This window comes from Muntiacus reevesi, chromosome 1 (genome assembly GCF_963930625.1).
Source record: "Muntiacus reevesi chromosome 1, mMunRee1.1, whole genome shotgun sequence".
Classification (NCBI taxonomy): domain Eukaryota; kingdom Metazoa; phylum Chordata; class Mammalia; order Artiodactyla; family Cervidae; genus Muntiacus; species Muntiacus reevesi.
In genome coordinates, this window is record NC_089249.1 from 4,184,994 (window position 1) to 4,210,102 (window position 25,109).

Below are 25,109 nucleotides of genomic sequence, written 5' to 3' on the forward strand. Positions count from 1 at the left end.
CCCAATAAAGTGAATAATGACAGTACACCCATATGCTCTTGAGTAGTTTACTTACATTTAATGGTCTACCAAATTCCAAACATCCTTTTATTTAATCTCATTTTGATGAAAATTACACCTGAAACCTCTTCCTTGACAACATAAAAATCACATGTCATTATATTCACGCATTGAAGGATATTCTCAACCTTATCCATGGACCTGATTAAAAACTTCTGTGTTAATAAGAAAACTGTATCTGGAGCAAGTAACAACTTACTTGCTCAAGAAAGTATCTCCATATTTGATTCTCTGTCACATCCAACTCCAGAAACTCTAAATTAATGGTCCTAAAACATGGTTTTGATCCAACCAATAATAGTCTTCAATGCCTAAAGGATCAAGGATGAAAGAGAAATGAGAGTCAGAGACAAAAAATGACTTTCAGCATTAAAGTTAGTCATCAGTAGAAACCAATTTGATCCAGGTCTGTCCCATGTCCTCCATTATGCAATTTTATAGCTTTCTCATACCCTATAATATCTCCTTCCATTACTGCAATCATCCCTCACTTCACTTCTGCCTGCTAAAATCACATTCACATTAAAACACTACTCTCCAACACTGCCTTGTCTGTTTATCCTAACAAGGATCTGTCTTCTCCTATTAATTCCTATAGCATTTCTTGGCTATAAAGTTCTAATGACACTTAAATATGCCTTGTGTGAAAGATGTAGATTCATTTTTCTTCCTGCAAGTTATTGAGCTTTTGTTTCTCAGCCTTAAAACTACCCTTCCACGCTCTTACTTTGTGATCCTGGGGGTGAGTCACATTTTCTCCTTTACAGTTTGCTTCTTGTTAGGCTCTGCCAATAAAGTGCTTGTTTTTGTTTAGTCACTAAGCTGTGTCAGACTCTTCAGCAACCCTGTGGACTACAGCCCGCCAGGCTCCTCTTTCCATGGGATATTCTAGGCAAGAATACTGGAATGGGTAGTCATTTCCTTCTCCAGCAGATCTTACCAACCCAGGGATTGAAATCTGTCCCTGCACTGGCAGGAGGGCTCTCCACCACTGAGCCACCTGGAAGTCAAGGGGTACTTGAGACCAGAAAGCTGGAGGAGGAAAATGCGGCACTTTCTGTTTGCTTCCTAGTCCTATTTTTTGCTTCCTTTTGCCACCAGTGCAACCCAACCACTCTTCAGGCCAGCAGCAGTTCATTCTAGCAGCCAGAGTTGGTTCCAGTCTGTCTCTTCCTGACACAGAACCAGTATCACCGTGCCCCTAGAACACCAGCGCCAGCCAGCAGAACCCTCTTCGTTGAGCCCTGTACCCTTACCCCACTGGGCCCCTCTCCTGATCCCAAAGACATTAGTCCCAGCTGAGTGCAAACCCCTTCCTCGAGGCCTGAGTTTGGGCTGCAGCCTTTCTTTCCAGCCACTTGCCCTCTTCTCTTTGCTCTCCGGTCAGGAGGCAGTGGTGGCTTCCGACAAGACCTTGCTGTTCCCTTTTGTCTTTCCACTATTAAGTGGAAATGCCTAGTTAACAACCGGTTGTATTAAATTCTCTGTGAAAATCACTGGTATGATTTCCATCTCATGACTAGAGTCTGACACACATTTTTATCAATTTTAAGATTTTGTATTGATTTTTGCAATTTATGAATCACTTAAGAGATCAAAGAATATACCTTAGGGCATCTAATTATCTGTCATAATACTTTACTTACAGTGAGAGACCAAAAAACTTCAGTGAATGAAGTTTATCTGCCTACAACATACTTATCACTTCTGAGCATATCCTCTGAACTCTGCCCAAAGAGCCTCACTGATTCTCCAAGTAGTTTCTTCCTTTTGATAAGTTTAAGAACCTTCTGACAAAGACTTTAAAATCTGTTCAAGCGTTTGCTCATTTGGGGAATTGCACCTTGAGTATCTGTATCTGCTTGTCAAGTTTTATTTGGGAATTTGTTTTTACGTTTATCTGCTCTTACTTCAGGTAAACATTTCAAATAACTTCCAGGCTTACACTTTTCCAGTGAAACTTCATCCATAATTTGTTCTTTTCACTTATTTTAAAAAAGAGAACTGCTTTTCTTCAATTATCCCTCTTCCATCAGGATACTGATAACAGTTACATTACGCTTCCTTGTGTATATAAATGAGAGCAGAAACTAGTGATGTTATGCTCTCAAAGACTCAGTAATTACACAGTGCCTCTCACAAACAAACTATCCACTCTAAGCAAATTTTTATTAAATTCTTATCTATACAATTTGATAACTGACACTCATTTAGCACAAAACATTCACTTCACAGATTAAAAATAAAAATAAAAACTAAGTAAAATTGGAAGTCCAGGGCTTAAAGTGACTTGTTTAAGATCAGATACTACAGCTTTTATCTTTACTTCACAGTCTAGATAACAACTACTTGCAGTGTACAAAGTTCAGTGTGAGACTGTTTTCTGAAAATGTCAGGTTAAACAGTGGATGAGAATGGCAATATCTTTTATTTGTCCCTTTCCTTTTTTTGCTTGGTTATTTCTTTTAAGGCATGTGGAAAATTACTCCTAAAATGGTGTTTGAAATCAGTAAGGTAATTCTTTCAAAGCCATGACTCCTAGTAAAATAAGCACAGATTAGAAAATCTGTAAGAAACAATAACTTAAAATAGCAAATAAGACTTTAAGCAGAAACTTAACAACTTGTCAATATTCACTTACAAATTTACCCTTATAACACACCTTTTGCTAATGATATAATATGTAAATAAATCTTAAAATCTGAATAAACTGTTAGGCCATCCAACTTTCACCCACAGTTCTTTTTGGTGCTTTCATTTTTACATGCATTTCATCTACTTAAAATGAGAAAAAAAGGGAGAAAGTAAAATTTAATAAAATTCTGATTTTGAACTACTAATGCAATATTTATAAAGTATACAAGAAAATCTTCTACTTAGTGTTCCATTTAAGAGTAACTATATTCTCTAGAAATTCTACTGCTCATTAAAGACATTTAATACCTTCACAAATCAATGTGTTTGTCTAAATTCTTCAGCAGTATTCTTCAATGTATCATGTTCTCCTACCTGAAACACTGATTCCCTACTATCCAGAGGACCAATCATTCCAGTCTGCCAGTGGCTGAGGGGTTGCTTGGGATATGGGACATGAGACACTACAATAGCTAGCTCCAGCTCTAGCAAACCTGGAGGCCAAACTCAGACCATAAATCAACAGCTAGCTATTGCAGCATATCTCCTTAGTTACCTTCACTGGGTTTTCCTCTTTTTCTTAACCTAAAAATGTGTCCTTGACAACCTCTGGACTTCTACTAGGTATCTTAAACTTAACATGAATAAACTGAACTCTCCTATGGGCAGTCACATCATCATCTGGACCACAGTACAGGCATCACCCCTGCTCCTCTTTCCTTAACTACATACACCAGCATTCCTGCTGGTTTCACCAGAATCTGGCTGCTTCTCATCACTTCAACCACCACCTGCCGTTCGACTCCAAGCCACCATCACCTCTCACTTAAGACTGCTGTCTCAGGCTCCCAAAGGCCCTCATGCTTTTCCTCTTGCCCCCCTAAACTTAACTCTCTACACGGCAGCCAGGGTGATCTTTTAAAACACAAATCCTACTTCACAATATTACAGGGAAGGATAAAGGAGATAATATATATAAAGGAAGGACAGGTCATCCATGGGATCAATGATCTCAGTTGGGCCCATTTTGCTAGAGTTGGAGAATGAGGGCATGGGGGTTTTTAACTGTTTTATTTGTAAATCTGGCATATTAAAGTTAAATAAACATAATTTAGATCATGCCACTCCTCTGCTCAAAACCCTCCAATGTCTTTTCACCACACTCAGGTTAAAATTCTAAGTCTTTACCATAGACCACAAGGTACCACATGATGTGGCTACTGTCCGTCATGTCCCCCCTCATCACCCACCATTCTCCCAGGACCTCACTTGCACATGCCTTGCTGCCATTCCTCAAGTATGTCCAATCTGTTCTCACTTCAGGGTTTTGCACTTGCTGTTCCCTGTGCCTAGAAGGGTCTTCCTACAGGTCTTCACAAGACTTGCTCCTTCTCTTCATTCACTGACATGCAAATATTAAGAAGGCATTTCCTGACCACCTAGTTAACAGGTACCTCCCCGCACACTGTTTCATTACATCTTCTCTCTTACCCACTTTCATCTTTCTTCCTAATGATGACATGATGGACATCAGCTATTTGTTTGCCATCTCTCAACCCCACCAGGAGCTAAGTGTTTGCCTTGTCAGTCATGTTTATCTCTGTATTCCCAGAGTCTAGACAGAACCTAACTCACTGCAAAGCAGCACTATTCAAAAGACCTTTCTGCAGTGACAGAGCCATTTTGTTCTTGTATTTGTGCTGTCCAATACAGTAGCCACTGCCACCTGAAGCTACTAAGCATCTAAAATGTGACTACTGTTTACTGAGGAACTGAATTTTAATTAAACAGCCAAATTTATAGGTGCTCAATTAACCTTTGCATCTAACTCTTTCTCACAAATTCTGATCTTCATGGTAAAAACAAAACAATAAGGAAACATTTACACTGAACGCAGCAAGCATTAAAATACAAAGCTAGGACACAACAAAATCTCTATAGTGTATAAAATTATACTACTGACCTAAAGTTAATAATACAGGACTCCAAAAACTGAAGTTAATTAAAAAGTTAACATTACATTGTATTTTAAAACACTGTGTGTTTTAAAAATATTAAATACAGTATACTTTAAATTAAGGATCCTAAGGATACAAAGAGTGTATTACAAATAAACCACCTCAGTCAGGATCTGAGTACTCAACCACTGAAAATAAGATTTAATATTAACTTGAGATTTCTTTCCAAAGATGAAAGATTTCAAATTCCTAAAAAGCTTTAAAATAAAAAATACTTGGGCAAAAATGAAACTTCTCAATTATGCAGCAAATACAAACACACTATATGCGTTTAACAAAACTTAAAAAGTAAGCAGTCAGTTACCCTAAGGTTGCACCCTAATACAGATGCCAATTTATCAACAGAAAACCTACACATTTTGAGAGAAAAGAGCTACAATTCAGCCTGTGGTGCATAATTAGAATTTAAGACCAAGAAATGCCATTTCATTCCTCCTAAAGTTTGAACTTTGACCACTCAATACTTTAAGTACTAAGCTATAACTAAGGTGAATGAGAAAGTGGAACTGACAGCAGGAATGGTAATGAAAAATAAACTAACAGACATTTTAATGTAATCTGGTGTAACATACATATTTATACTTTGTCTGCAAAGTAATAGATTTACCTTATTCAGTTATTATAGTTCAAATCTGCCGTGGTAAATTAGAGAACTCTGCCAACGGATGCTTTTAAATACTATTTCAGTTTGAATTTGCACCATACCTGCAACTGCAGCTTACCTACAGTAAAGGTTAACTTTAAGAAATATTTTCCGATTTATATCCTTTATCAAGAAAATAGAGAGAGACTGAGTAACTCTCTTAGTAAATGTCACATTGCACTTGAAAAGATGTGGGTTATTTTCAAATATCTTTTTATGTTGGTTTCTAACGTAATTCCACTGTGATAAGAGAACAGACCCTGTGTGATTTCAATACCTTTAAGACCATGAAATTTTTGCACGTTGTTTTATGTCCTTGGATAAGTTCCAGAGTCTCCCAATTTACAGTCTATGGGAACTTGAATAGAATTTGTGTCCTACTGTTGTGTAAAAATTGTATAAATCTTAATTATATTGAATTGGTTCATAGTGTTTTTCAGGTCTAGTATATCATTCTATTTCTCTACATATTCATTCTATTAATTTTTGAGAGTTTGATACTAAAACTCCAACTAAAAATCTTAATTTATCTCCTTAAAAAATAATTGTAATATACAGTGTATTTTCCAAGTCTCCTGTAAATGTGTTATCATACTTTCAGAATTTAAAAAATTGAAATTAAAAAACTACTATGTATGAAGTAAATAAACCCCAAGGATGTATTGTACAGCACAGAAAAAATAGTCATTATTTCATAATAAAATGGAGTATAATCTGTAAAAATACTGATTCACTGTATTGTATAACTGAAACAAATGTAGCATTATAAATCAGCTATGTGCTCATGCATACTCAGTCTCTTCCATCGCGTCTGACTCTTTGCCACCCTATGGACTACAGAACACCAGCTCTTCTTTCCATGGGACTCTCCAGGCAAGAATACTGGAGTGGGTTGCCCTGCCCTCCTCCAGGGGATCTTCCCGACCCAGGGATTGAACCCAAGCCTCCCGTGTCTCCTGCATTGTAGGCGGATTCTTTACTGCTGAACCACCAGGGGAGTAAATCAACTATATTTCAATATAAATACCCTCCTCAAAAGAGAGACTGAGTAGGAAGATAAAGATCAGAGAATCTTAAGTGATACATCAGCCAAGAACCCTGATTTAAACAAAGAAGCTCAATTATATATTATGGCAATCAAGGAAATATGAACACTAGATCTTTGATAATATTAAGGAATCGTGGATAATGATAAAGGAATTTAAATTATTTTTTTAAAAGACTCACTGCCTTTTAAGAAAACATGCTGAAACATTTATGGATGAAATGATGGTATAAGATGATTTGCTTTGCTTTGGTTTAGGATTTGCTTCAACCATCTGTATGAAGGGTTGGGGGGTGAGGTGGGTCGAGCAGAAATAGAAAAAGCTTGTCCTTGAGCTGAAAACTTGGAGCTGGAGGATAAGAGAATATGGAGATTTGTGTTCTATTTTTTGAGTGTGAAATTTTCTACACTATAATCTTTAAAAAAAGAAAAAACTAGTAGAGCCATTTTTTTTTTAAATGCAAGTAGGTGGAGATTTCTTAAAAAACTGGAAATAGAACTGCCATATGACCCAGCAATACCACTTCTGGGCATACACACTGAGGAATCCAGATCTGAAAGAGACACGTGCACCCCAATGTTCATCGCAGCACTGTTTATAATAGCCAGGACATGGAAGCAACCTAGATGCCCATCAGCAGATGAATGGATAAGGAAGCTGTGGTACATATACACCATGGAATATTACTCAGCCGTTAAAAAGAATTCATTTGAATCAGTTCTAATGAGATGGATGAAACTGGAGCCCATTATACAGAGTGAAGTAAGTCAGAAAGATAAAGAACATTACAGTATACTAACACATATATACGGAATTTAGATAGATGGTGGCGATAACCCTATATGCAAAACAGAAAAAGAGACACAGAAATACAGAACAGACTTTTGAACTCTGGGGGAGAACGTGAGGGTGGGATGTTTTGAAAGAACAGCATGTATATTATCTATGGTGAAACGGACCACCAGCCCAGGTGGGATACATGAGTCAGGTGCTCGGGCCTGGTGCACTGGGAGGACCCTGAGGAGTCGGGTGGGGAGGGAGGTGGGAGGGGGGATCGGGATGGGGAATACGTGTAACTATATGGCTGATTCATGTCAATGTATGACAAAACCCACTGAAATGTTGTAAAGTGATTGGCCTCCAACTAATAAAATAATATTAAAAAAAAAAAAAAAAAAAAAAAAAAAAATAAATGCAAGTAGGTCATAAGAGAGTAAGAAGATTTCCAATAATGAATAAACAACCTGCAAATAGCTATATATTATGGTTATCCTACTGGAAATTTTAATATAAATAAATTCACTTATTTGGGAAAGTTTCTTTCAGGTTATATGTTGTATTTGGAAAATATAACAGCCATACCCAGGGGCAAGTGACAAGACTCATCTGCACACCTGGGTCTTCACTGCCAGTGCCTGTGACACTTGACTATTTTACCATTTCCACGTTACCATTCTCAGAATATAAGGCAAATCTTGCCTGAATCACTGTCACTGACCCGAGAGGGTCCTAGCCCAGAGTCTTAAGGAAGGTCTTCCTCCAGAAATTAGACACGGTCCTTGTGTAGTTCTGTCCTCTAGAATCTTTCTCCCAAGTAACATAAGAACAAGAGGAGAAAGGCAGAGATGATCTGGATTTCTTGAGCCATCTGGGTGGATCAAGTTTTTTATTTCTTTCCTCTGCACAAAGTCCCTCACCTGTGACAAGCTTCAGCATTAGGTCCTGGTGACACAGTCCCCTGCGGGGGGAGATAGAGAAGTAAGGAGACAGGTAGTAGTAAGTAGCTTCTTAATCTGACTAAGATCAATTTAATTTGAAAGAGGAAGTAGCTTTACAGCAATCCTTTTTCTCATCATTGCCAGATTACCTCATTGCTTTAAAAGAAAATGAATTCCTCCATCTCAAGTGTTTGGCAAACAATAGTCAGCAGATTTGTGTAAAAAAAAAAGTATACATAGTCAATTAGGTGTCGATTACAAATTTCTATTTGGGGAGTCTCCAAATTGGGAACCTGAGAGTAGAGTAGAAAAAAGATTTTTCCCTTTGAATACTTCATGCTTTTAAAATTTTGAGCCATGTGAATGTATTGCTTTATGTAATTAATTAGTTAACTTATTAAAAATAAAGATTAAATAAATAAATAAAAATAAAGATAAAAATGGAGATCATAATGCCTAAAAAGAGATTAAGATCACAGGGCCATTTGCTTCTAATGTAAAAACTAATACAAATCACTCTGTTAAGAATCAAAAGGCTATTATAATTAAATAACACATAATATCAGATTTTCTTTTGCAAAATAGGCCCTTATGGGCAAAGTTGGTGAATTCTGAATAAAATCTCTAAGTTAGATAACAGTATTGTATCAATATTAATTTCCTGACTTTAATAATAGTACTGTGGTCATATAAAAGTTTTTTTAAGAAACACACTTCAAAACATTAGGGGTAAAGTGGTGTCATATCTGCAACTTTCTCTGAAAGAGTGGGGATGAGATATATAGAGAAAGACAGAGAGAAAATAATAATAATAAAGTAGACTCGATAAAATGTTGATATTTACTGGCAAAGAGGGGGAGCGCCTGGAACTCTCATACACTAATGGCAGAAGTAAAAAAATTATGACTATTTTTGAAACCAGGCAATGCTTTAATAATGTTAAACATAGACTTATCATATGGCCTAGCAATTACAGTCCTAGGTATTTACCCTAGAGAAATTAAAACATAGAGATCCAAAACATGTGTCTAAGAATGTTCATATCAACTTTATTCATAATAGCCCAAAGTGCAAACAATCTCCATGTTCATCAATAGGAGAGTGAATCACATTCATCAATAGGAGATGAATAAACAAATATTTATCAACAGGAGAGTGAATAAACAAATGTATTCTCACACAAATGTTTGACAAACATTATTTTCACAAACAAATGTATCCACCTGCAAAGTGGGAGACCTGGGTTCCATCTGATCCCTGGGTTGGGAAGATTCCCTCGAGAAGGGGAAGGCTACTCACTCCAGCATTCTGGCCTGAAGAATTCCACAGGCTGTATACACATGAGGTGACAAAGGGTCAGATATGACTGAGTAAGTTTCACTTCACTTCATTCACACACCAGACACTGGGACATGATTCCCATGGGTCCCTTGTGTTTCCACATGTCTTATGAATAGAGGTGCTGACAGTTTTGCTCCAGACAATCTTCTTTAAAAAAAAAAAAAAACACTTGCACAGTAGATACCCTTGGAAAATATAATTTCTCCATCTGGAGCAGAAGGCAAATTTTTTGGAGTCCAGTATGATGAAGATAATGTCTCCTTCCAGGAACAAAGGTTGGGCAGATTTTCTTGAAGTCTCTTATTAAAGATTGAGGTTTTCTAAGCTTAGGGTTCCTCAGCTATGACTCAAGATTTACTATGTGTGGACATTTAGGTTGTTTTTACCTGTATAAGTTTATTGAGGCATAACTTACATGCAAAAAAATCATATTTGATCTGGTACAAGCATGAATCCGAGGCAGCCTAACTTTTTAGCTTGCAAACAGGATAAAATCTCAGATTCTTCACAGTCCTTGCCAGTGGAATGCTGCCCAGCAACAAAAAGGAAAGAATCACTGAGACACACAGCAGTACAGATGAGTCTTGCAAACATTATGCTGCGTGAAAAAGCTGAGCCCGAATCAAGTATGATACTGTCTAATTTTATTTACTGAAAATTCTCCATCGAGCAGAATAAATCTGTATTAATAGAAATCACAATGGCAGTTGCCTGAGCCAGGGAGTTTGGGGCATGTTGACAGAGGTAAAGGATGAAGGATTTTCCCAAGAGTCCAGTGGTTAAGAATTATCCTTGCAGTGCATGGGACACGGGTTCCGGGAACCAAGGTTCTGCGTGCTGCAGCACAGCTAAGGCCACGCGCTGCGGATACTAGGTGAGGAGGAGCCCCACAATGCGACTAAGGCCCGGTGCAGGCAAATAACCAAGTCTTTAAAAGGAGGTGAGGGGGAAGCTTTCTAGCGTGGTGGGAGTGGTGGAACTATTTTGTATCTTTGTTGTGTTTGCATGGATATATACATCTTTCAAAGTGCATCAAACAGTGTGCCCTAAAATGTATAATTTTGTTATATGTGAATTACGCCTCAGTAAAATTACATAGAAATAGTCTAAATATTTATCAACATGTGAACAGATATGCAAAATATGGTATATACATAAAATGGAATATTATTCAGCCTTGAAAAGGAATGAAATTCTGAAACATGCTAGAACATGGGTGTTCCTTGAAATCATTACACTACGTGAGAGAAGTCAGACATGAGAAGACAGTTACTGTGTGATTCCACTTCTTTGAGCTGCCTGGAATAGACAAATTCATAGACAGAAAGTAGAGCAGTGGTTATCCAGGGCTGTGGAGTTGTGGTCTAGTGGGTACAAGGTTTCAGTTTGGAAGGATGAAATAATTCTGGAGATGGAGGTGATGGTGTTGTACAACAGTGTGAACACACTTAATGCCACTTAACCGGACACTCAAAATGTTTAAAATGATAAATGTTATATCTAGTACATTTATATGTATTACAGTAGTGGTGTGAAAAAAAAAATCTCTCTCTCCAGTGGTGTGCTGCAAAATGTATAACAACCAGTTATGAGAGGGAAGCATATTGGTAGTATTCACTTTGATAGAAACACTCCCACAGTGATCCAGTTCAAGCAACAGTGTGATATCACTGAATGTAGAGTTTGGAAAAGATACAAACAACTGACTTTACAAAGTCAATAGGAGTTGGCTCAAAGACACTACTGTCTCTATCCAACCAACCGATTGTTAGTACACAGCAAATCCAGTAAAGAAAACACAACATAAAAGTTATAAAGAAAAAGGGAAAAAAATCACCCCACCACTACTTATAGGCAGTTGTCTGTATGCCAGCCAGGGAGGTCGATGGTTATTTGTGGGCTGATAACATACAGGAACAACAAAGTGCCAGTTCACTGATCCTGCAGGCTGGAAGGCATCAATTCTGGTTGGTTGGTACCCATTGCCACATCAGTTATTAAATCTTGTGGCTCTTATTCCTGGTGGTGACATCCAGAAAAGGAAAACTGTGGGACCTTCTTGAATCATGTAAGTTTAGCTACCAGTAGGTAACCCTTTAAAATTTTTATCGATCTTTACTGTCATCATATTCCCTTTGTTTTGGCACAAAATGGCTGCAAAAGTACAGGAGATACAAAATTTTGAAGCCATTTCCAGAAGATTTAGGCTGATTCTCGGTGCCAGTGACTCTCAGATAGGGTGTGCATGTAATTACTTGGAGTAATCTTCATTTTGAAAGAACTACAGGTGATTCTAATGCAGTTGGTTCACAGAACACATTTGGCAACATGGTTCGATGAGGTAGCTCTTTCCCTTCTCCCCTTTCATAATTTCACACCACAACCACATTGCTCTAAGATGCAAATTAGGGTAACTGATGTTATAAAACATGTCCCAATGTGTGTATAACAATGTCTGAAATGATTTTAAGAATATTCAGTATAGAAAAGGTGACATAAAATTGTGCTAATTCATTTTACTGTCATTGGTGAAACAAGTGTTATTCAAGCCTTTTGATGTGGCAGAAATATTTTAAGACAACCCCTTCTATTCTTTGAGCAGGAAATAAAATCTAGCAAACTGTGTAGCCAGTAACCTTAGGGATGGTACTTGAGGCTTGATCTCTAAAAGATGTTGAGTCCAAAAGTTGAACCTAAATCTGCCTGTATTGTTCTGCCTTGAGTGAATCTTTCATGCAGGCTGTGATCAGTGCATTTAAAAGAGCAGAGATCTGAATTTTATTGAGATTTACCTTATGTTTTATTATTGTGGGCTTGCCAGGTGGCACTAGTGGTAAAGAACCCACCTGCCAATGCAGGTGATGTAAGAGGTGCTGATTGGATTTCTGGGTCAGGAAGATCGAGGAGGGTGTGGCAACCCACTCCAGTATTCTTGCCTGGAGAATCCTATAAACAGATGAACCTGGTGGGCTACAGTCCGTAGAGTCGCAAAGAGTCGGACACAACTGAAGCAACTTAGCATGCATGCATGTTTTATTAATAATGAATTTCTGTTTAGTAAATGTTTCATAGTTATGTGCCAGACTTGCTTTCCTTATAACATGGTGGCAAGGTTAAGAAGGCATCGTTAGTCTTCATCCACTCTAATTAATAAATGCTACATGAATCTACCAAAAAGAACCTTATAACTGTGCTTGAAAAGTTGGCTTAGGGTAGCTCTTTATAGGGTGTTTGGGGGAACACTAAACCCCAAGACGCTCATTTGAAGATAGAAGACCTGCAAAAAAAGAAAAAAAAAAAAAAAAGAGAGAGAGAGAGAGAAGAGAAAGAAGACTTGCATGATTAAATAAACATAGGAAATGCTGCATAGGCGAATATTTTATTTTTTTTAATTTAGTCCACCATTTACCAAAGTTATTGATTAAAGATTTTAAAATTTCATAAGAATAACATTTTGTGGAATATATATTTAGCAAAGAATTCTCCAGTGCTCTGGTGAAAATTTTAGCTGTGAAGGGGAACACAGGGATAGAGAGGCAAATTAATTTGGCATTCTTGACTTCAAACTTACATTAACCACATTTGTTTCCACTATTAAATGTAAAGAATTTGATGGATTTAACAACAGTCATCAAGGATAGTCAAAAGGTAACTTCCTCAGTGGTCTGGTGCAGCCAAAAATCAACTGGAGAATATACCTCAGGTGCCCGCTGCAACTCGAGAAAAACCATGAGGCTTCCCCCTCGCTACGAGATGAACCCCAATTCCCCAGCATTGCGTGAAGACCAATTCCGTGTTCCCCATCAAACAAGAAAGGAGCCTTGACTTCCTTGATGGAACTCCAGAGAGGCCCCAAGAACACTGTCACAAGTCTAGAGGGACCTGAGGTCACCGCAATCACACAAAAGAGCTCCATGTACCACAAATCAACTCGAGATGAGGCCTGATTCCCCTGCAATGCCTCCAGAGCTAGCAGGCGTTCCCCTGCAAACATAGCAAGTGGCTTGCCTTCCTTTAGGCAACTCCAGAGATTCCGCGAGAACACCATCCCAAGTCTAGAGGAACACGAGTTCAGCACAGCAACTAGAGAGAAGCTCCGTGTACAGCAAATCATCTCGAGATGAGAGCTGATTCTCTGGCTTTGACTCAAGAGGAATGCCAACTTTCCACAAGCACCTCAAGAGGAGGCTTCTCTCAGCTATAGGTATGTGAGAGGGACCCTGAGTTTGCTGCCTCAAGTGGAATGGACACCGAGATGCCGTGACTCGAGATAAGGCCGGATTTCCCTGCAGTGACCTGAATGCAAGCTCGTCTTTCATCTCACGAGATGAAGGGATGTCTGAATCCCCTGTGGAGACCCTAGAGAAAGCCCTAGTTCCACGTATCATCTCAACAGGAGGCCTCACACTCCTTTCAAAACTCGAGAGTCACGCGGAGGTCAATGCCTCAAAAGGAGACGATTCCTGACTCCTCTTGAAAATTGATAGGAATCCCAATATCCCTGTGGCAACTGGACAGGAACCCTGGGTCTCTCGCCTCACCTTGAGAGGGGTCCCTATTGCCCTATCAAGCCTCGATGAGAATACCGAGGTGTCCCTAACATCTAGGCAGGAGTCCTGATGTCACTGAACAACATGAGTTTTGAAGGGTCATTCCCGCCGTAACTCGAGAAGATACCCCAGGTCCCCACCACAACTCAAGAAAACCCAGGAGAATTCACCCTCGCCGTGAGATGAGGCCCAATTCCACTGCATCGCATGTAAAGCAATTCCGTGTTCCCCATAAAACAGGATATGAGCCTTGACTTCCGTGATGGAACTCCAGAGAGTCCCCAAGAACACTGTCGCAAGTGTAGAGGGACACTGAGGTCCCCGCAGCAACACGAAAGTGCTCCGAGTACCCAGATCAACTCGAGATGAGACCCGATTCCCCTGCACTGGCTCCAGAGCAATCCCGCTTTCCTCATCAAACTAGACAAGTGGCTTGACTTCCCTTAGGCAACTCCAGAGATTCCCCGAGAGCACCGTCCCAAGTCTAGAGGAACACCAATTTCAGCACAGCAACTCGAGAAAAGCTCCGTGTACCCCAAAACATTCGAGATGAGAGCTGATTCCCTGGCTTCGACTCAAGAGGAATGCCAACTTTCCACAAGCAGCTCAAGCGGAGGCTTTTCTCAGCTCTAGGTATGTGAGAGGGACCCTGAGTTTGCTGCCTCAAGTGGAATGGACACCGAGATGCCCTGACTCGAAATAAGGCTGGATTTCCCTGCAGTGACTTGAATGCAGGCTCGTCTTTCATCTCACAAGATGAAGAGATGTCTGACTCCCCTGTGGAGACCCTAAAGAAAGCCCTAGTTCCCCACCTCATCTCGACAGGAGGCCTTACATCCCTTTGACAACTCGAGAGGAACACGGAGTTCAATGCTTCAAAAGGAGACGATGCCTAACACCTCTTGAAAATTGATAGGAATAGCAATATCCCTGTGGCAACTGCAAAGGGAAGCTGGGTCAACACCACACCTCGAGAGGCATCCCTATTGCCCTGCCAAGCCTCGAGGAGAATCCCGAGGTGTCCTTCAAAACTAGACAGGGGTCCTGTCGCCGCTCAACCAACACGGGTTTTGAAGGGCCATCCTCGCCGTAACCCAAGAACATACCCTAGGTCCCAGCCGCAACTCAACATAAACCATGAGACTTCCCCCTGGCCGCGAGGTGAGGCCCGATTCCCCTGCACTGAGTGCAGAGCAAATCCGTGTTCCCCATCAAACATGAAAGGAGGCTTCACTTCCTAGATGAAACTCCACATAGTCCCCAAGAACACTGCCAGAGGTCGAGAGGGACCCTGAGGTCACCGCAGCAAAACAAAAGAATTCGTGTAAATGAAATCAACTCGAGATGAGGCGCGATTGCCCTGCATTGGCTCCAGAGCCATCTCGCATTCCCCATCAAACATGACAAGTGGCTTGACTTCCTTTAGGCAACTCCAGAGATTCACCAAGAGTACCGTCCAGTATCTAAAGGAACACAAAGTTCAGCACTGCAACTCGAGAAAAGCTCCCTGTACCCCCAAATCATCTCGAGTTGAGAGCTGCTTCCCTGGATTCAACTCAAGAGGAATGCGAACTGTCCACAAGTACCTCAAGAGGAGGCTTCTCTCAGTTATATGTATGTGAGATGGGCCCTGAGTTTGTGGCCTCAAGTGAAATGGACACCGAGATGTCCTGACTCGAAATAAGGCTGGATTTCCCTGCAGTGACTTGAATGCAGGCTCGTCTTTCATCTCACGAGATGAAGGGATGTCTGAATCCCCTGTGGTGACCCTAGAGAAAGCCCTAGTTCCTGGCCTCATCCCAACATGAGACCTCACATCCCTGTGAAAACTCGAGAGGCACACGGAGTTAAATGCTTCAAAAGGAGACGATGGCTGACTCTTCTTGAAAAATGATAGGAATCCCAAAATTCCTGTGGCCACTGCAAATGGAACCTGGGTTTCCCCTCTCACCTTGAGAGGCGTCCCTATTGCCCTCCCAAGCCCCGAGGAGAATCCCGAGGTGTCCCTCGCAACTAGACAGGAGTCCTGACATCACTGATCCAACCCGAGTTTTGAAGGGCCATCCTCGTCATAACACGAGAACATAATCCAGGTTCCCACCGCAACTCGAGAAAAACAATGACACTTTCCCCTCGCCACGAGATGAGGCCCGATTCCCCTGCACTGCATGCAGAGCAAGTCCGTGTTCCCCATCAAACAGGAAAGGAGCCTTGACTTCCTTGATGGCACTCCAGAGAGTCCCCAGGAACACTTTCACAAGTCTAGAGGGACCCTGAGGTCCCCGAAACAACATGAAAGCGCTCCATGTACTCCAAATCAACTCGAGATGAGGCCTGATTCCCCTGCACTGCATGCAGAGCAAGTCCATGTTCCCCATCAAACACGAAAAGAGCCTTGACTTCCTAGATGAAACTCCACATAGTCCCCAAGAACACTGTCACAGTTCTGCAGGGACCCTGAAGTGACAGCAGCAGCACGAAAGAACTCGTTTAACTCAAATCAACTCTAGATGAGACCCGATTCCCCTGCATTGACTCCAGAGACATCCCTCATTCCCCATTAAACAGGGCAAATAGCCTGACTTCCTTTAGGCAACCCCAGAGATTCACCGAGAGCACCGTCCCATATCTAGAGGAACACCAAGTTCAGCACAGCAACTCGACAAAAGCTCCGTGTACCCCAAAACATTTCGAGATGAGAGTTATGACACAGGAGGAATGGAAACTTTCCACAAGCACCTCAAGAGGAGGCTACTCTGAGCTATAGGTATGTGAGAGGGATCCTGAGTTTGCTGCCTCGTGTGGAATGGACACCGAAATGCCCTTACTCGAAATAAGGCCGGATTTCCCTGCAGTGACTTGAATGCAGTCTCATCTATCATCTCACAAGAAGAAGGGATGTCTAAATCCCCTGTGGATACCCTAGAGAAAGCCCAAGTTCCCTGCCTCATCTCGACAGGAGGCCTCACATCCCTTTGAAACTTTGAGAGGCACGTGGAGTTCAATGCCTCAAAAGTAGATGATGCCTGCCTCCTCTTGAAAATTGATAGGAATCTCAATATCTCTGTGGCAACTGGAAAGGGACCCTGGGTCTCCACTTTACCTCGAGAGACTTCCCTATTGCCCTCCCAAGCCCCGAGGAGAATCCCGAGGTGTCCCTCGCAACTAGACAGGTGTCCTGACGTCGCTGACCCAACACAAGTTTTGAAGGTCCATCCCCACCGCAACTCAAGAACATACCCCAGGTTCCCACCGCAACTCGAGAAAAACCATGAGACATCCCCCTCGCCGTGAGATGAGGTCTGATTCCCCTGCAATGCATGCAGAGCATGTGTGTGTTCCCTATCATCCTTGAAAAGCGTTTTGACTTCCTTGATGGAACTCCAGAGAGTCCCCAAGAACACTGTTACAAAGCTAGAGGGACCCTGCGGACTCCGCAGCAAAATGAAAGAGCTCGTGTACCCCAAATCAACTCGAGATGAGGCCCAATTCACCTGAATTGGGTCCAGAGCCATCACACGTTCCCCATCAAATAGAACATGTGGCTTGACCTCCTTTACGCAACTCCAGAGATTCCACGAGAACATCATTCCAAGTCCAGAGGAACACCAAGTTCTGCAGAGCAACTCGAGAAAAGCTCCATGTACCCCAAATCATCTCGAGATGAGAGCTGATTCGCTGAACTCGACTCAAAGGGAATTCCAACTTTCCACAAGCACCTCAAGAGGAGGCTTCTCTCAGCTATAAGTATCATAGTGGGACCCTGAGCTTGCTGCCTCAAGTGGAATGTACAATGAGATTCCCAGACTCGAAAAAAGGCCGGATTTCCCTGCAGTGACGTGAATGCAGGCTCGTCTTTCATCTCACAAGATGAAGGGATATCTGAATCCCCCGTGGAGACCCTAAAGAAAGCCCTTGTTCCCCGACTCATCTCGACAGGAGGCCACACATCCCTTTGACAACTCGAGAGGAGTGCAGAGTTCAAGGCGTCAAAAGGAGACGACGCCTGACTCACCTTGAAAATTGATAGGGATCCCAATATCCCTCTGGCAACTGCGAAGGAAGTCTGGGTCTCCTGTCTCACCTCGAGAGGCGTCCCTATTGCCCTGCCAAGCCTCAAGGAGAATCCCGAGGTATCCCTGGCAATTAGACATGAGTCCTGAAGTCGCTGAACCAACATGAGTTTTGAAGGGCCATCCCCGCCGTAATACGAGAACATACCCCAGATTCCCGCTGAAACTCAAGAAAAACCATGAGACTTCCCCATCGCTGCGAGATGAAGCCCGATTGCAATGCTGCGTGCAGAGCAAGTCTGTGTTCCTCATTAAACAGAAAAGGAGACTTGACTTCCTTGATGGACCTCCAGAAAGTCCCCAAGAACACTATCACAAGTCTAGCAGGACCCTGAGGTCCCCGCAGCAACACAAAAGAGCATCGTGTATCCCAAATCGACTCGAGATGAGGTGTGATTCCCCTGCATTGCATGCAGACCACATCTGAGTTCCCCATCAAACACTAAAGGAGCCTTGACTTCCTAGATGAAATTCCACATAGTCCCCAAGAAGACTGGGGACTTCAGCACCTCACAAGTCTAGAGGTGCTGAGGCCATCACAGCAACACATAAGAGCTTCGTGTACTACAAATCAACTTGACATGAGGCCGGATTCCCCTCCATTGGCTCCAGAGCCATCGTGCATTCCCCATCAAACAGATCAAGTAGCTTGACTTCTTTTAGCAACCCCAGAGTTTAACCGAAAGCACCGTCCCATATCTAGAGGAACACCAAGTTCAGCACAGCAACTCGACAAAAGCTCCGTGTACCACAAATCATCTCAAGATGAGAGCTGATTCCCTGGATTGGACTCAAGAGGAATGCCAACGTTCCACAAGCAACTCAAGAGGAGGCTTCTCTCAGCTATATGTATGTGAAAGGGAACCTGATTTTGCTGCTTCAAGTGGAATGGACATCGAGATGCCCTGATTCAAAATAAGGCCGGATTTCCCTGCATTGACTTGAATGCAGGCTCATCTTTCATCTCACATAAAGAAGGGATGTCTGAATCCCTTGTGGAGACCCTAGAGAAAGCACTAGTTCCCTGCCTTATCTCGACATGAGGCCTGACTTCCCTTTGAAAACTCGAGAGGCATTCGAAGTTCAATGCTTCAAAAGGAGACGAAGCCTGACTCCTTTTCAAAATTGATAGGAATCACGATATCCCTGTGGCAACTGGACAGGAACCCTGGGTCTCTCGCCTCACTTCGAGAGGCATCCCTATTGCCCATGCAAGCCTCGAGGAGAATTCCGAGGTGTCCCTCGCAACTAGAGAGGAATCTTGACGTTGCTGATCCAACACAAGTTTTGAAGGTCCATCCTCGTCGTAACTAGAAAACATAACCCAGGTTCTTGCCGCAACTCGAGAAAAACCATGAGGCTTTCACCTGGCCGTGAGATGAGGCCTGAATCCCCTGCACTGCAGGCAGAGCAATTCCCTGTTCCCCATGAACACGAAAGGAGCCTTGACTTCCTTGATGGAACTCCAAAGAGTCCCCAGGAACACTGTCACTGGTATAGAGGGACACTGAGTTCCCCACAGCAACACGAAAGCGCTCCGTGTACTTCAAATCAACACGAGGTGAGGCCTGATTCCCCTGCATGGTCTCCAGAGCCATCCAGCATTCCCCATCAAACACGACAAGCGGCTTGTCTTCCTTTAGGCAACTCCAGAGTTTACCCGAGAACACCGTCCTAAGTATAGAGGAACACCACGTTCAGCACAGCAACTAGAAAACATCTCTGTGTACCTCAAATCATCTCGAGATGAGCGCTGATTCCCTGGCTTTGACTCAAGAGGAATGCCAGCTTTAAACAACACCTAAAGAGGAGGCTTCTCTCAGCTATAGGTATGTGAGAGGGACCCTGAGTTTGCTGCCTCAAGTGGCATGGACACTGAGAAGCCCTGACTCAAAATAAGGCCAGGTGTCCCTGCAGTGGCTTGAATGCAGGCTCATCTCTCATCTCACAAGATGAAGGGATGTCTGAATCCCCTGTGGAGACCCTAGAGAAAACCCTAGTTCCCCGGCTCATCTCGACAGGAGGACTCACAGTCTTTAGAAACCTCCAGAGGCACATGGATTTAAATGCTTCAAAAGGAGAGCATGGCTGCCTCCTCTTGAAAATTGATAGGAATCCCCAAATTACTGTGGCAACTGGAATGGACCCTGGGTCTCCCCCCTCACCTCGAGAGGCAACCTTATTGCCCTACCAAGCCTCGAATAGAATCCCGAGTTGTCCCTTGCAGCTAGACAGGAGTCCTAATGTCACTGAATCAACACGAGTTTGAAGGGCCATCCCAAACATAACTTGAGAACATAACTCAGGTTCCCGCCACAGCTCAAGAAAACCGTGAGAATTCCCCCTTGCCATGAGATGAGGCCCGATTCCCCTCCATTGCATGCAGAGCAAGTCCATGTTCCCCATCAAAAACGAAAGGAGCCTTGACTTCCTAGATGAAACTCCACATAGTCCCCAAGAATTGTGTCAGAAGTCTAGAGGGACCCTGAGGTCAGTGCAACAATAGGAAAGAGCACCGTGTACCACAAATCAACTTGAGATGAGGCCCGATTCCCCTGCACTGGCTCCAGAGCAATCCTGCATTCCTCATCAAAGAGCACAAGTGGCTTGACTTCTTTTGGGCAACTCCAAGATTCCCCGAGAACACGATCCCAAGTCTAGAGCAACACCAAGTTCAGCACAGCAACTCGAGAAAAGCTCCGTGTAGCCCAAATCATTTCGAGATGAGAGAAGATTCCCTGGCTTTGAAACAAGAGCAATGCCAACTTTCCACAAGCAGCTCAAGTGGAGGCTTTTCTCAGCTCTTGGTATGTGAGAGGCACCCTGAGTTTGCTGCTTCAAGTGGAATGGACACCGAGATGCCCTGACTCGAAATAAGGCCGGAATTCCCTGCAGTGACTTGAATGCCGGCTCATCCTTCATCTCAAAAGATGAAGGGATATCTGAATCCCCTATGAAGACCCTAGAGAAAGCCCTAGTTCCCCGCCTCATCTCGACAGGAGGCCTCACGATCCCTTTGACAACACGAGTAGAACACGGAGTTCAGTGCTTCAAAAGTAGACAATGATTGAGTCCTCTTGAAAATTGACAGAAGTCCCAGTATCCGTGTGGCAACTTGAAAGGACACTGGGTCTCCCGCCTCACCTCGAGAGGCATCCCTATTGCCCTGCCAAGACTCGAGGACAATCCCGAGTTGTCCATCGCAACTAGACAGGAGTCCTGACGTAGCTGAAAAAACACGAGTTTTGACGGGCCATCCCCATCGTCACTTGAGAATATAACCCAGGTTCCCTCCACAACTCGAGAAAATCCATGAGACTTCCCGCTCGATGAGAGATGAGATCAGATTCCCCTGCACTGAGTGAAGAGCAATTCCGTGTTCCCCATCAAACATGAAAGGAGCCTTGACTTCCTTGATGGAACTCCAGAGAGTCCCCAAGAACACTGATAAATGTCTAGAGGAACCCTGAGGTCACCGCAGCAACATGAAATAGTTCGGTGTACCCCAAATCAACTCGAGATGAGTCCAGATTCCCCTTCATTGGCTCCAGAGCCATCCGGCGTTCCCCATCAAACATGACAAGTGACTTGACTTCCTTTAAGCAACTCCAGAGATTCCCCGAGAACAACGTCCTGAGTATAGAGGAACACCACGTTCAGCACAGCAACTAGAAAACAGCTCCGTGTACCTCAAATCATCTCGAGATGAGACTTGATTCCCTGGCTTTGACTCAAGAGGAATGCCAGCTTTAAACAACACCTAAAGAGGAGGCTTCTCTCAGCTATAGGTACGTGAGTGGGACCCTGAGTTTGCTGCCTCAAGTGGAATGGACACCGAGATGCCCTGACTTGAAATAAGGCCGGATGTCCCTGCAGTGATTTGAATGCAGGATTGTCTTTCATCTCACAGATGAAGGGATGTTTGAATCCCCTGTGGAGACCCTAGAGAATACGCTAGTTCCCAGCCTCATCTCGACAGGAGGCCTCACATCCCTTTGACAACATGAGAGGCAAGCGGAGTTCAATGCTTCAAAAGGAGACGAAGCCTGACTCCTCTTGAAAACTGACAGGAGTCACAGTATGGCTCTGGCAACTGCAAAGGGAAACCTGGTGTCCCGCCTCACTTCGAGAGGCATCCCAATTGTCCTGCCAAGCCTCGAGAAGAATCCCAAGGTGTCCCTCGGAACTAGACAGGAGTCCTGACGTCGCTGAACAAACACGAGTTTTGAAGGGCCAACTCTGCCGTAACTCGAGAATATAACCCAGGTTCCACACCACAGCTCCAGAAAAACAATGAGACTTTCCCCTCACCGTGAGATGAGGCCCGATTCCCCTGCATTGCATGCAGAGCAAGTCCGTGTTCCCCATCAAACACGAAAGGAGCCTTGACTTCCTAGATGAAACTCTCCATAGTCCCCAAGAACTCTGTCAGAAGTCTAGAGGGACCCTGAGATCAATGCAGCAACACGACAGAGCCCCGTGTACCACAAATCAACTCGAGATGAAGCCTGATTTCCCTGCATTGGCTCCAGAACAATCCTGCATTCCTCATCAAAGAGCACAAGTCGCTTGACTTCTTTTAGGCAACTCCAGAGACTCTATGAGAATACCGCCACCAGTCTAGAGGAACACCAAGTTCAGCACAGCAACTCGAGAAAAGCTCCGTGTACCCCAAAACATTTCGAGATGAGAGCTGATTCCCTGGCTTCGACTCAAGAGGAATGCCAACTTTCCACAAGCAGCTCAAGCGGATGCTTTTCTCAACTATAGGTATGTGAGAGGGACCCTGAATTTGCTGCCACAAGTGGAATGGACACCGAGATTCCCTGACTCGACATAAGGCTGGATTTCCCTGCAGTGACTTGAATGCAGGCTTGTCTTTCATCTCAAAAGTTGAAGTGATGTCTGAATCCCCTGTGGAGACCCTAGACAAAGCCCTGTTTCCCCACCTCATCTCGACAGGTGACCTTACATCCCTTTGACAACACGAGTCGAATGCGGAATTCAATGCTTCATAAGGAGACGATGACTGAGTCCTCTTGAAAATTGACAGGAATCCCAGTATGTCTGTTGCAACTTGAAAGGACACTGGGTCTCCCCCGTCACCTCGAGAGGCGTCACTATTGTCCTGCCAAGCCTTGAGGAGAATCTCAAGGTGTCCCTCGCAACTAGACAGGAGTTCACACATCGCTGAACAAACATGAGTTTTGAAGGGCCATCCCCGCCGTAACTCTAGAACATAACCAGGTTCCCTCCACAACTCCAGAAAAACAATGAGACTTTCTCCTCACTGCGAGATGAGGCCCAGTTCCCATGCAATGTATGCAGGTTAAGTCCGTGTTCCCAATCAAAAGGAAAGGAGACTTGACTTCTTTGAAGCACCTCCAGAGAGACCCCAAGAACACTGTCAGAAGTCTACAGGGACCGTGAGGTCCCCGCAGCAACATGAAAGGGCTCCGTGTACTCCAAATCAACTCAAGATGAGGCCCGATTCCCCTGGACTGCATTCAGAGCAAGTCCGTGTTCCCCATCAAACACGAAAGGAGCCTTGACTTCCTTGATGGAACTCCAGAGAGTCCCCAGGAACACTGTCACAAGTCTAGAGAGACCCTGAGGTCCCCTGCAGCAACATGAAAGTGCACCGTGTACTTCAAATCAACTCGAGATGAGACCCGATTCCCCTGCATTGTCTCCAGAGACATCACTCGTTCCCCATCAGACACACAAAGTGGCTTGATTTCCGTTAGGCTACTCCAGAGATTACCCGAGACTACCATCTCAAGACTAGAGGAACACCAAGTTCAGCACAGAAACTCGAGAAAAGCTCTGTGTACCCCAAATCATCTCGAGATGAGAGCTGATTCCCTGGCTTTGACTCAAGAGGGATGTCAACTTTACACAAGCACCTGATGAGGAGGCTTCTGTCAGGTATATGTATGTGAGAGGGACCCTGAGTTTGCTGCCTCAAGTGGAATGAACACTGAGATGCCCTGACTCATAATAAGGCCGGAATTCCCTGGAGTGACTTGAATGCAGGCTCGTCTTTCATCAAACAAGATGAAGGGATGTCTGAATCCCCTGTGGAGACCCTAGAGACAGCCCTAGTTCCCCGGCTCATCTCAACAGGAGGCCTCACATCCTTTTGAAACTCGAGAGGCACGTGGATTTAAATGCTTCAAAAGGGGAGTATCGCTCCCTCCTCTTGAAAATTGATAGGAATCCCAAAATTCCTGTGGCAACTGGAAAGGACCTTGGGTTGCCCCTCTCACATTGAGAGGCGTCCCTATTGCCCTGCCAAGCTTCGAGGAGAATCTCGATGTGTCCCTCACAACTAGACAGGAGTCCTGATATCACTGAACCAACACAAGTTTTGAAGGGCCATCCCAGCTGTACCTCGAGAATATAACCCAGTTTCCCGCCACAACTCGAGAAAACCATGAGAATTCCCCCTCGCCGTGAGACGAGGCCTGATTCCCCTGCATTGCATGCAAAGCAAGTCGGTGTTCCCCATCAAACACGAAAGGAGCCTTGACTTCCTAGATGAAACTCCACATAGTCCCCAATAACTCTGTCACATGTCTAGTGGGACCCTGAGGTCAACGCAGCAACACGAAATATCCCCGTTTACCTCAAATCAACTTGAGGTGAGGCCTGATTTCCCTGCATTGGCTCTAGAGCAATCCAGCATTCCTCATCAAGCAGGACAAGTGGCTTGACTTCTTTTAGGCAACTCCAGAGATTCCCTGAGAACACCGTCCCAAGTATAGAAGAACACCAAGTTCAGCACAGCAACTCGAGAAAAGCTCCGTGTACCCCAAATCATTTCGAGATGAGAGCTGATTTCCTGGCTTCGAATCAAGAGGAATGCCCACTTTCCACAGCAGCTCAAGCGGAGGCTTTTCTCAGCTCTAGGTATGTGAGAGGGACCCTGAGTTTGCTGCCTCAAGTGGAATGGACACCGAGATGCCCTGACTCGAAATAAGGCCGGAATTCCCTGCAGTGACTTGAGTGCAGGCTCGTCTTTCA